The sequence below is a fragment of the Pristis pectinata genome, chromosome 10 (assembly GCF_009764475.1).
Source record: "Pristis pectinata isolate sPriPec2 chromosome 10, sPriPec2.1.pri, whole genome shotgun sequence".
NCBI lineage: Eukaryota > Metazoa > Chordata > Chondrichthyes > Rhinopristiformes > Pristidae > Pristis > Pristis pectinata.
The window spans coordinates 100,615,824-100,629,654 of NC_067414.1; positions in this window are offsets into that span (position 1 = coordinate 100,615,824).

Here is a 13,831-nt window from a genome sequence, read left to right on the forward strand (position 1 = left end):
CTGCCCCTCACAAAGCCATGCTGACTATCCCTAATCAGGCTATGCTTCTCTAAATGCTCATAAATCCTGTCCCTAAGAATCTTCTCCAATTATTAGCCCACCACTGAAGTAAAACTCACTGGTCTGTAATTCCCAGCATTATCCCTACTCCCTTTCTCGAACAAAGGAACATTTGCCACCCTCCAATCATCTGGCACTACTCCTGTGGCCAGTGAGGATGCAAAGATCATGGCCAAGGGCTCAGAAATCTCTTCCCTTGCTTCCCGTAGTGTCCTGGGATATATCCCATACAGCCCCGGGGACTTATCTATCCAAAGTTTTTCAAAAGTTCAGCAAATCCTCCTCCTTAACATCAACATGTTCTAGCTTATCAGCCCGTTTTACGCTGTCCTCACAAACATCAAGGTCTCTCTCACTGATGAACACTGAAGCAAAGCATTCATTAAGGACCTCCCCTACCCTCCTCTGACTCCAGGCACACATTTCCTCCTCTATCCCTAATCAGTCTACCCTCACTCTAGTCATCTTCCTGTTCTTCACATACGAGTAGAACACCTTGGGGTTTTCCTTAATCCTACTCACCAAGACCTTCTCACGCCCCTCCCTTCTAGCTCTCCTAAGTCCATTCTTAAGCTCCTTCCTGGCTACCTTGTAACTCTCCAGACCCCTGTCTGTTCCTTGCTTCCTAAACCTTAAGTAACTTTCTCTTCACTAGATATTCCACATCTCTTGTCAACCATGGTTCCTTCACCCTGCCATCCTTTTCCTACTTCAATGGGACAAACCTATCAGAACCCATGCAAGTGATCTCTAAACAACATCCACATTTCCATTGTGCATTTCCCCGAGTACATCTGCTCCCAATGTCCAGTCCCAAGTTCCTGCCTAGTAGCATCATACTTCTCCCTCCCCAATTCAATACTTCCCCATACCGTCTGTTCCTGTCCCTCTCCAAGGCAAGGGTAAAGGTCAGGAGTTCTGGTTACTGAAATGTTCTCCCACCAAGAGATCTGAAACCTGATCAGGCTCATTGCCTAGTACCAGGGTCCAGTATGGCCTCTCCTCTAGTCAGCCTGTCCACATACTGTGTTAGGAATCCTTCCTGTACACACCGAAGAAACTCTGCCCCATCTATCCCCTTTACACTAAGGAGGTGCCAATCAATACTGGGGGAAGCTGAAATCACCCATGACATCAACCCTGTTATTTTTGCACCTCTCCAAAATCTGCCTCCCAATCTGCTCCTCAGCGTCTCTGCTGCTATTGGGGGGGGGGGGGGGTATGTAGAATACTCCCAATAGAGTGATGGCTCCCTTCCTGTTTCTGATTTCCACCCACACTGACTCAGTGGACAATCTCTCCAAGACATCTTCCCTTTCTACAGCTGTGACACTGTCCCTGATTAGCAAAGCCACTCCCCCCACCTCCCTCCCTGTCCCTTTTGAAACATCTAAACCTCAGAACATCCAGCAGCCATTCCTGCCCTTGTGACAGCAAGTCTCTGTAAAGGCCACAACATCGTAGTTCCATGTACTGACCCATGCTCTAAACTCATTACCCTTGTTCCTGATACTTCTCACGTTAAAATAGACACACTTCAGCCATCCAACTGACCTGCATTTTTGCCTTACCAAATGCCTATCCTTCCTCACAGTCTCTCTGCATGCTGCACCAACTTGTACACCAACTGCCCCATTTGCTGACCTATCACTCTGGTTCCCATCCCTCTGCAAAACTAGTTTACACCCTCCCCAACAGTTCTAGCAAACCTACCCGCAAGAATATTGATCCCCCTCCAGTTCAGGTGTAACCCGTCCCTTTTGTACAGGTCATACCTTCCCCAGAAGAGATCCCAATAATTCACAAATCTAAAACCCTGCCCCCTGCACCAACTCCTCAGCCACGCATTCATCTGCCAAGTCAACCTATTCTTACCCTCACTGGCACGTGGCACTGGCAGCAATCCAGAGATTACTACCCTTGAGGTCCTGCTTTTTCAGCTTCCTACCTACTTCCCATATTCAACTTTTCAGGACCTCATCTCTTTTCCTACCCTATGTGATTGGTACCAATGTTTTAGCACAACTTTTGGCTGCTCACCCTCCCCCTTTAGAATGCTGTGGACCTGATCCAAGATGTCCCTGACCTGACCCTGGCACCCGGAAGGCAACACGCCATCCGGGAGTCTCTTTCACATCCACAAAATCTCCTGTCTGTTCTCCTGACTACAGAGTCCCCTATCACTACCGCTCTCCTCCTCACCCCCCTTCCCTTCTGAGCCACAGAGCCAGACTCAGTGCCAGCAATCTGACCACTGTGGCTTTCCCCTGGTAGGCCCCCCCCCCCAAACAGTATCCAAAGCAGTATACCTGTTATTGAGGGGAACAGCCACAGGGATACTATGCACTATCTGCCTATTCCCCTGTCCTGACAGTCACCCAGCTACCTGCCTCTGGCTGCTTAGGAGTGACTGCCTCCCTGTAGCTCTTATCCATCACCTCATTCTCCCGTAGGAGCCAAAGGTCATCCAGCTGCAGCTCCAGTTCCCCAATACAGTCTGTAAGGAGCTGCAGCTGGATGCACCTCGTGCAGATGTAGCTGTCAGGGAGACTTGAGATCTCCCAGATCTGGCAGGAAGAACACACCACTGACCCTGGATCCATTGTCACTACTTTAGCTGGGCACTAATAGATAAAGGAAGAAAGAAAACTTACCATGGCCTCTTCTTGCCGAAGCCTTAGCTCCCCCCACTCTAACACTGGTCCACTCAACAACGGCCGCTCTGCTTGACCTGACCTTTTTATTGGTTGTTGCCAATTGGCTAATTTCCCATCCAATTATCACCTAACAATTCGCAGCTGTGCCTCTTCTATTGTCTGGAAATACCTGGAAAAGAACTGGGTCCCGACACTCGCTTCATGACTCCCACTTCTCGCACCGAGAGTCCCACTTATCACCTCAAGTCATGGCCCTCACTACTGGGAAAATTAATTCTTTTATTGAATGTAAATTCCTCAACTTCTGGATCAAAAGTGCAGAAGTCTGACTGCCGCTCACTAACCATTCCCATCATTCAAAGCCATTGCCTTAACTGTGCACATCTTAACCATGTAACGTCAAATGGAGTTTTCATCTGCCCTTGTCTGGAGATGACATGCATCTGTTCATCAGGTGCTGACGGTCCTGTATTTAATATGTTGGTATTGACGGCACAGACTCCAACCCTCTGCACACTACTGGCCAGAAGTGGTCAGTCTTCAGCCTCTCACACTTTGCTGCACGACCTTCCCCTGCTCCTATTCATCTTTCTCATCCAACCCCAGGGCACACATCACCCACTAACACCATGAAATATGGCGGCACAGGTCTGCTTGTGCTCTGTGCTGATGACAGTCCCAGAGATATCATTCAGGCAATTTTAGTTTCAATCCCCTTGGCATTCCAATTTAAAATTATTCACTTTCCTTTTTCTACATTCTTGTTTAATCATTTCCTTCCTTTTATCTCTCTATTACAGCTTTCGTGTAAAAACAGAAGAAGAGTGAACAGCAGTCGACCATTTGGCCCTTGAGCCTGGTCTGCCATTCAATGCTGACCTTGTGCCTCATGCACTATATTTCTGCTCTGGCCCCATATCCCCAAGTCCTCTAACATCCAGATATCTAACCGTCTCTGCTTTGAGTGACCTCGATGACTGAGCTCCCACAGTTATCCGGGAGAGGGAATTCCAAAGATCGGCCACCCTCCGCTTAAAGAAATTACTTCTCACCTCAGCCCTCCACAGCCTAGTCCTCATTTTGCAATTGCGACCCCTGGTTCTGGACTCCTTACCGGGGGGAATCGACCTTCCTGCATCCACTCTGTGGAGCCCTCAGAACGTTTTGTACATGTCACTGTGGCCATCTCTCATTCTTCTAATCTCTGGAGAACAGACGTTCAAGCCCTCTCAGTGTCTTCTCACGTGACCTACCTGGCACCCAGTAAATCTTTGCCGCAACCCCTCTGTGGCAAGTTGAGTTCACAATAGTCTGGGTGTGGGCTCACCAAGGCCTGGTACAGTTGCAGAGAAATCTTTACTCTTGCACTGAAGGCCAATGACCACTGGCCCCTCTGATCACTTGATGCACCTGCTTGTTCGTCTTCACCAAAACCCCCAGCAGGTCAGGCAGCGTCTGTGGAGAGAGAAACAGCGAACATTTCACTCAATCTCCTTTCTTCTGTCTTGGAGAAAGTTTTAGAAAATGGGCTGGGCTGGGGTTACTCCGTGTGTGTGGGGGGGCAGTGGGGTAAGGGGCTTCACTCCTGGTTTCCCTGGGATGGCTGGATCAGCCCAACACTGTTCACACTGGTGTCTGTCAGGGTCCCGGACACAGAGCAATGCTGTCGGACCTGATGGACTGGTCATAGAGTAACATAACACAGAGACAGGCCCTTCGGCCCCACTGGTCTATGCTGACCAAGATTACCATCTAAGCTGGTCCCATTTGCCCTGCATTTGACCCACGTCCCTTGAAGCCTTTCCTGTCCGTGTACCTGGGTGAACAAGTTGCCCCTTGGGTTCTTATTACATCTCTCACCTTAAACCCACGCCCTCTAGTTCTTGATTCCCCAACCCTAGGTAAAAGACTGTGTGCATTCACCCTGTCTATGCCCCTTGTGATTTTATTTTCCTCTATCGATAGGGACTGGATTGTAGGGGGGGGGGGGTTGGGAGAAAGGAAGAAAGCACCTCACGTGTTATTCGCACTTGCTCCCCCCACACAAGTGTGACCAACACTGTGCTCCCCTGTCGCACACTGTCAGCTCTGGGTCCGAGCAGCCAGAAGCCCTGGCAGTGTCACCGACTGGCACTAACACTCAGTGGGTCAGGTAGTGTGTGTGGAGCCAGGTCTGACTGCAACAGGTTCCAGGAGCACAGGGTATGGATGGGGTGGTCAGGAATCTGTGCCATGGTTTTATTTAATGTCCCCGTTTAAATCAACCGGGATTCTCACACAGAGACGTCGCTGGGAAGGGAATTGTGGGGGGAGAGGCTCCCTGTGCAGACATGGGGAGCTCAAGTTATTGGAGATGCAACCACGAAGGAGGTCCGCCAGCATCTCCACGTCCTTAGGAGTTTAAAGAGATTCGGCTTATTGTCAAAGAGTCTAACAAACATCTTCAGATGTACAACGGAAAGCATTGTGCACAGGGACGCAGGAGGCTGCAGAGAGTGGCTTCATCACGGGCACAGCTCTCCCCACCATCGAGGACAGCTACAAGAGGCGATGTCTCAGGAAGGTGACATCCATCATCAGGGACCCCCACCATCCAGGCCGTGCCCTCTTCTCGCTGCTGCCATCAGGCAGGAGGTACAGGAGCCTGAAGACCCACACCTCACGGTTCAACAACAGCTTCTGCCCCACTGCCATCAGGTTTTGAACCGACCCGAAAAACCTTAATTCTACCTCAGACTATATCTTCTCTCAACTTGCACTAGTGATGTTATGTGTATTTTGTCACGTAAGGTACCTATAATTTATGTAACTCATGTTTGTCTTGTCTGTAACGTTCTGTGCAGAAAGATAATTTTCACAGCATTTATACCTGCCTATGACAATAAACTTGAACTTTAAGGGGCCTCATCCTGGGCAGGGATGATATTTGGTTGCCCTCCCGTACAGAGACACTTCCCAGGGCGGACAGCAGGCGTGTCCACAGCTGCCTGACGAGAGACTGCACACCGGAGTGACTCTGAGCCAAGGTCCACGCCCCCGAAGCACTGAGGAAATAGGGTGGTTTCTCTGTGAAAGACAAATAGCAGCTCTCGACCAGAATCCACAGTGAGCGCCTGGAGTTCGGGGAGTGAGACAGACAGAAATGTAATTGTGGGGTCTAAAGTGGTCTACCAGACGCACTGGAAACAGTTCAACAAGTGAAATCCAGGGACGTCTGATACAGAGGAGATTAGGGCAGGAAGGATGGTGGTCGGAGGAGAACAAATATTGAACAGAAGGAGGCAGGGCACAGATCCAAAGGCAGGCAGGTCTGGTTCACAAGGGGACGGCGCACTGCAGCTGAGGAGGAAGATGAGAAATACGCGGTGTGATTAGCAATAGAGAGAGAGGAAGTATTCAGGGATTAACAGTGTAGATAAGGCACCAGCCCAGGGTGTTCGGAGGAAACAGCAGAGGCCCTGAGCCCGAGGGGTTGGAGAGCTGGTCACAGGGCAGTTCACCTCCAAAAATCCTCACACCTTCGCGGTGACCACACCCCAGAACCTCGGGGGGGGGGGGGGGGGCGCAACAGCAGTTTTGCAAATGATGCTTGCGTTGGTGGTCGCTGAGGGAATGAGGTCCCAACCATTCGCTGGACCATATCATTAGATGGGCCCTACCACTCAACATCTCAAGGTCAAAGAACTTCCTGCCCCGATGATAAAGGTTCACAGAAAGATGTGGAAAATGGGCACAGCGGTTCAGATAGCTGGGCTGTTGCCTCAGCAGCTCCAGAGACCCGGGTTCAATACTGACCTGAGGGCGCTGTCTGTTGTTGGAGTTTGCACGTTCTCCGACATTTATATCCTGCTCTAAGATCTATCTAACCTTCCCTCCACATAGCCCCCCATTTTTCTATCATTCATATAGCTACCTAAGAGTCTCTTCAATGTAAGGGGTTCTCCTGGATGTCTCAAGGCCAATATTTACTTGAAAGCTCATTGTCCGAAACATTCACCGTTTCTCTCGCCCCAGATGCTGCCCGACCCGTTGAGTGTTCCCAGCACTTCCTGGTTTATCTCAGATCCTCAGCGGGGGCACCATCAGATGTTAGCTGTGGGACCTTGCTGTGCAGTAACCTGGCAGCAGGCTTTCCTGTATTCCAAGAAATTCCACTTGGGATTGCCCCTAGAATGGCTGCAAAGGGATGCAAAAGATGTCTCTGCCCCAAATCATCCCTGAACCTAGCAGTGATCTCTCTCACAACACTGGACCGGACCCCGTGATGTCAGAAGATGAAACAGACAAGTGGGAATTAGACATTCGCAAGATGTCACACTGCGTTCAGTCTGGGACACTTCACAGCACTGTCAAACCGCACAGGGGGAGGTTTCAAACGTCAGGCACCTTCTGTCTGCAATGGTAAGGTTGGATGTGGTCCACTTCCTGTGGGAAAACAGCGGGGACTCTATCTCAGCCTCGGGAAGCCAGTGACTGATAGCTCTGGACTGGTTGATGCAACCGTTTAAAAGCAGATGCTTTTCTGACACAAGAGGTGAGCTGGAGGGGAGGGCTGACTAAGGCAGGTTGCATACGTTGCCAAAAACTGTCAGCGATGATGGAAACATGACGGACAAAAGGGACCAATAACTAAAGCTACTCTCCAGCACAAGGGATTCTGCAGAGGCTGGAATCTGGAGCAACACACACACAGTGCTGGGGAGACTCAGCAGGTCAGGCAGCATCTGTGGAGGGAAATAAACAGCTGACGTTTCGGGCCGAGACCCTTCATCAGGACCGGAAAGGAAGAGGGCAGAAGCCAGAATAAGAAGGTGGGGGGGGGGGGGGGGGGAAGGAAGCACAGGCTGGCAGGGGAGACGTGGACGTTGAGGCCAGGTGTAGGTTGGAGGAACAACACCTCACATTCCGCCCTTGGGAGTCTCCAACCTGACGGCCTCAACAATCGATTTCTCTAACTTCTGGTAACCCCTCCCCCTATCCCCCCCCTACATTTTTCACTTATTCCTGTGGCTCCCTTCCCCCACCTTGATGACCTGCCCATCTCCTCTCCTCCCCTCCCGCATCCTTTATTCCGTGGTCCACTGCCCTCTCCTACCGGATTCCTCCTCCTTCTTCAGCCCTTTGCCTCTTCTACCTGTCACCTCTCAGCTTATTACATCTTCACCCCCCCAACCCCCTACCTTCCTCCCTCACCTATCCCCTGCCTGCTTGTGCTCCTCCCCTCCACCCCCCCCCCCCTTATTCCGGCTTCTGCCCTGTTCCTTTCCAGCCCTGGTGAAGGGTCTCGGCCCGAAACGTCGACTGTTTATTTCCCTCCACAGATGCTGCCTGACTTGCTGAGTCCCTCCAGCACTGTGTGTGTGTTGCTCTAGCACAAGTTACCTCACCAATCCCCTGCGAACTTGCAGCTCACTATCCCCCTTCCATTTGACGGTGGTATCACTCAGGAGGTCTGACCCCAGAGTTACCCCCTGTAAAGCTGCTGCAATTAGCATTGAGTTCAGCACAGTGTAACTATGGACACTGGGGCTGCTCACAGCAATTGCCTCGTTTTAATGGGAGATATCAATTTGCAAAGATTTGGAGAAACAGTTCAGGTCATAAAGGCAATTAATTCAAGTACATTTCAGAACAGACAAGTGAATAGATTTAATGAAGAGTAATAGCAGGAATCTCGCCAGTAGCACCAGTGAGAGTGAGTGTACTGTTAGTTTATGGGACAGTCACAATAGTAGTGTAGCGGTTAGCGTAACGCTATTACAGCGCCAGCGACCCGGGTTCAATTCTGGCCGCTGTCTGTAAGGAGTTTGTACGTTCTCCCCCTGTCTGCTCCGGTTTCCTCCCACATTCCAAAGACGTACGGGTTAGGAAGTTGTGGACATGCTATGTTGGCGCCGGAAGTGGGCTGCCCCCAGAACACTCTACACAAAGGATGCATTTCACTGTGTTTCGATGCACATGTGACTGATAAACTTCATCTTAAATACAGCAACTTTTGAAAGGATGAGACTGTAGGGTGAACCATTAATCAGGAAGCACAAACATTGCAAAGTATTTAAAAGAAGCTCTACTTGCTAGAACGTAAAACTAGTGTCCGGGGAAGCAGAACAGTTGATGTTTCAGGTTGAAGACCCTCGATCTTTTTCTAGTTGGTGAGATACAAGGAGAGGTGCGCCGCGGCCAAAGCGTTTTACAAGTTAACGTAGGCACTGGAAGCACGTGGTTGACATACTTGCTGACGACAGAGGAGAAGAGAGCAAGTTGTGAAGGGGATATAAAAGAGGCCACAAAGGGAATGGAAACATTAACCGAGTGGGCAAAGATCTGGCAAATAGAGTGCAAAGTGAAAAATATGAAATTGTCCATTTTGGCGGACAAAATTTAAAAAAAAATCTGAATGGTGAGAGGCGGCTGAGATCTGACTGTCGAGGTGTCCTGGCGTAGAATCTACAGAGACGAATGGAGCTACGGCAAGTAATTAGGAGAGCTGGAATAACACTCGGGGAAATGAATACAAGAGCAAAGTTCTATGTGAGTTTCAAGGCATCGATGAGACCACAGTGGGAATGCTGTGCACAGCATTGATCTCCTTATCTAGGGAAAGATGATCATACATTGAAAACTGTTCAGAGAAATTTTACTTCACTAATACATGGAAATGGGCAGGTTGTCGTATGGGAAAGGCTGGATAGGTTCGGGTTGCATCCAGTGGAGTTTAGACAAGTGAATGGTGAACCGGTTGTAACAGGAGATTATGGGGAGGGGATATTTGCTCTTACCAGAAAACCTAGAGCTAGGGGTCACCGTTGAGTACAAGGGGGACACCCAATTTAAGGAGGCTTTTCCCCCTCAGAGGGTCGTGAGTCTTTGGAATCTTCCTCAGAGGCTGATGGACGTTAAGGGTCTTTTCCTGCAGGGAAGGATAATGACAATCTGAATCAAGTTCCAGTCAGAAAATTACATTGGTCAGGTGCTCCATACATTATCAAATGACTCGTTGTAATCTTTATGCTTTGTATCCCCCCCGGGTAGTCTGCAACCCAGCCACACGAACATTGAATTCTCCAACTTCCGGTAACTGCCCCCCTGTCCCTCTCCTCCTGATCTACCTGGTTTCATCACCACTCTCTCCCCTCCTTCACCCATTCATCTGCCCATCACCCACACACCCCTCCCACTGGTCCAATCTGCCCTCCCCACCTCCCTCCCTTCATATCATGCTCCACCTCCCTCTCCAATCTGACTCCATAAAACATAGATTACAGCACAATACAGGCCCTTCAGCCCACAATGTTGTGCCAACATTTTATCCTGCGCTCTCTCTCTAACCCTTCCCTCCCACATAGCTCTCCAGTTCTCTTTCATTCATGTGTCTGTCTAAGAGTCTCTTCAATGTCCATAATGTATCTGCCCCACAACCTCTGCCGGCAGTGCGTTCCACACACCCACCACTCTCTGTGTAAAAAAACTTACCTCTGACATCCCCTTTATATCTTCCTCCAATCACCTTAAAATTATGCCTCCTTTGTGTGAGCCATTTTCACCGTGGGGAAAAAGTCTCTAACTGTCCACTCAGTCTATGCCTCTTATCATCTTGTACACCTCTATCAAGTCACCTGTCATCCTCTTCCTCTATCTGCATAAAACATGCTCTCCAATCCAGGCAGCATCCTGGTAAATCTCCTCTGCATCCTCCCTAAAGCTTCCACATCCTTCCTATAATGAGGTGACCAGAACTGAACACAATACTCCAAGTGTGGTCTAACCAGAGCTGAACTCAATACCCCAACTAACGAAGGCCAACACACCATACGCCTTCTTAACAACCCAACCTGCACAGCAACCTTGAGGGATCTATGGACGCGGACCCCAAGATCCCTCTGTTCCTCCACACTGCTAAGAGTCCTGCCATTAACCTTGTATTCTGCCTTTAAATTCAATCTCCCAAAGTATGTCACTTCACACTTTTCTGGGTTGAACTCCATCTGCCACTTCTCAGCCCAGGTCTGCATCCTATCAATATCCTGTTGTAACCTACAGCAACCTTCTACACTATCCACACCACCACCAACCTTCGTATCATCAGCAAACTTACTAACCCACCCTTCCATATCCTCATCCAAGTCATTCATAAAAATCATAAAGAGCAGGGGTCCCAGAACAGATCCCTGTGGAACACCACTGGTCACCGAATACACTCCGTCTACCACCACCCTCTGTCTTCTATGGGCGAGCCAATTCTGAATCCACACAGCCCCTTGTCACCTCCACCTCCCAGCTTCTGGCACTATTCACGCACCCCACCCCCCCTCACCTGGACTCCACCTACCACCTCTTGCTCCACCCCTTTGCTGCGCCTCGACACCGGCTATCTCCCCTTTTCTTTTCAGTCCTGATGAAGGGTCTTGATCCGAATCGTCCACTGTCCATTTCCCTCCACGGATGCTGCCTGACCTGCTGAGTTCCTCCAGCATCATAGTGTTTTTTGTCCAGATTCCAGCATCTGCAGTCCTTTGTTTACTAGTTTGATATTTTGCCTACTGCAGGTTGTGAAGGTGTAATGTCTAAACAAATGAAGTTTACAGATTTCTAACAATAATTAACTCAGCACAATTAATCCATAGTTCCCTCCTCCCACAGATTTTTTCTAGGCTGGGCATTCTCGAAGCCCTTTCCTGGCCCTGACTCCACAACCAAACAGATCATGTAAAGTGAGGCTGAAACAACGTTGGCCCTGAGCTGACGGTAACACAGGCAGATATCATCAATGCTCTGGGAGTCTCCGAATCCCTGCACAGCCCGTGCAATGATATTCACACAGGTTTACTTCTGTGCTGGGGGAACTCGTTGAGTTCTGGGTGGTTTTTAAAAACAAAAAGGACTGCGAGCAATTGGACAGGGACCTTGTTTACTATCCAGGGAGGAAATTCCCAGCAGGTGTCGGGTGGGGAAGTTTCATCAAGCTACTTTTCGCAAACCAACAATTGTAACTACAAACAAAAGCTGGAATTCAAAACTGCACAGTCTTGAAAGGTCTCTGCAAGTTGTGGCTGAGGATTAATTTGGGTGGTTGGTTTTGGATTTGTCGATCCCGTCCTGGAATAAGTGAATATCCACAGCTCTGAGACTGAGTGTTCCAGACACGAGGCAGCATTTGGAAATATAACTGTGAAGTCTGATGAAGGAAAGGTCTTTGACCTGAAATGTTAACTATTTTTTCTCTCTACAGATGCTGCCTGAACTGGCGAGGATTTCTATTGCTCCAATACCTGCAGTTCAACCTACTCTTCAACTCACGTTTTGGAGAGGATCAACACAACCACAGACTAGGTGACCGTTTGGCAGATCACCTGCGCTCCGTCCGTAACCGCGACCTGCATCTCCCCGTTACCGGTCACTTCCACTCCCCCTCCCACACCATCGCTGATATGTCAGTCCTCGGCCTCCTCCACTGCCGGGAGAATTCCAAGCACAAACTGGAGGAACAGCCCCTCATTTTCTGTCCTGGAACCTTGCAGCCTGACGGCATGAACGTTGAATTCTCCCACCAGGTAAGCAGCTCCCCCCCCCCCCCAACCAGGCTTCTTCCCTTTCCCAGCCTCTTTTTCCCCTCTCTCTCCTTACCTGTGACCCACCCCCGGTGGATCTGCTCTCCCCTCCTCCCCCGCACCTGCCCATCACTATCTCTTACCTGCATCTACCTATCACCACCCTGTGCCCACCCCGCCTCCCCTCTTTTGTCCATCTATCACTGCTCTGCTTTCCCCTCCTATATATTGGGTTTCCCCTTTTCCTATCTTCAGTCCTGAAGAAGGGTCCTGACCTGAAACGTTGACCACCTGCTTTTCTCCACGGATGCTGCCTGGCCTGCTGAGTTCCTCCAGCTTCATCGTGTTTTTCATCCTGCGGTTTAAATCCTTTTTGAGAAAACAGTGGTGTTCTGAAGACTCTGGGCGCTGGCACAAAACACGAGTAAATAAAGCAAATGACTTAGAAGGCAAGTGGTACCTTGCCCTTTATTGTGGAGAAGTCAGTGTTGCGGAGATAAAAGCCAAGTAAACACACAGATTAGCCTGTATCCATTGGCAGTAGGAGAGGTGACCTCACTGAGGGTGACAGGGCAGATGCAGAGGTTGATTCTTTGTGGAATGTAGAAACAGGGAGGAGAGCCTCGACGTAAGGAGTTGGCTGAAGAGAGATTTCTTTGCAAATTCTGGAATTCTCTCGCTCAGAACTGTGGATCCAACTGGTTGGGGATTTATCTGGAGGTCAAGATCAAGAGATCCAGAACCAAAATAGTGCAGATGCTGGAAATCTGAAGAAAAAACACCCCAAAATGCTCAAAACACTCAGCAGGTTGGGCAGAATCTGTGGAGAGAGAGCAAAACGGTCAACATTTCAGGTCAATGACCCTGCGATGGAACTCGGAAATATTAGAAATTAAGTTTGTTTCAAATTGCAGAGAAAGATATAGAGAAAAGGATCAGTTGCAATAGAGCGGAAACCAAGAGACTGAGTGAGGCACAGCTGCGTGAGGTGGTGGTGATACATCCAGGGTAGAAACAGAAAGGGAAAGAAAAACAAATGTTGGATACAAGTCCGTCAGAATGATGAAATTCAGTGGTGAGATCCGAACACTAATGTTTTTGAGTGGGAAGATCCCTCAAGCCTACAGCACTGACAGAGGAGTGTGTGGATTAGACATTAAACTGAGGCCTGTTCACGTGCAAAGATACCATACCGTGGCATTATTTTCCCAATGTTAATATTCTGGTTCAACTAACCCCATGGGTAATTTGCATTTATTGTGTGTTTCTGGGATCACTGTTGCCTTAGCAAAGCTCTTGGGTCAATTGTCAGGGTTGAGGACAACTCTTCTGCCCCACTTCTGTGGGGTCTGAGGTGGCTGAAGAGTTCTTCAAGAGACTCCTGTTAGCACAACAATAGCACTTCAAAGGCAACTCATGGGTTATGAAGTACTTTAGGGGAGCTGGAGAACTGCATGCTCTTTTATCTTAACAACGAATTTCCACAATTTGCTGATTACTGCTGGAAATTAGCAGGAATCTTCCAAGAACCCAGATCCGTGCAATGAACTTGAGAGGAAATCTGTT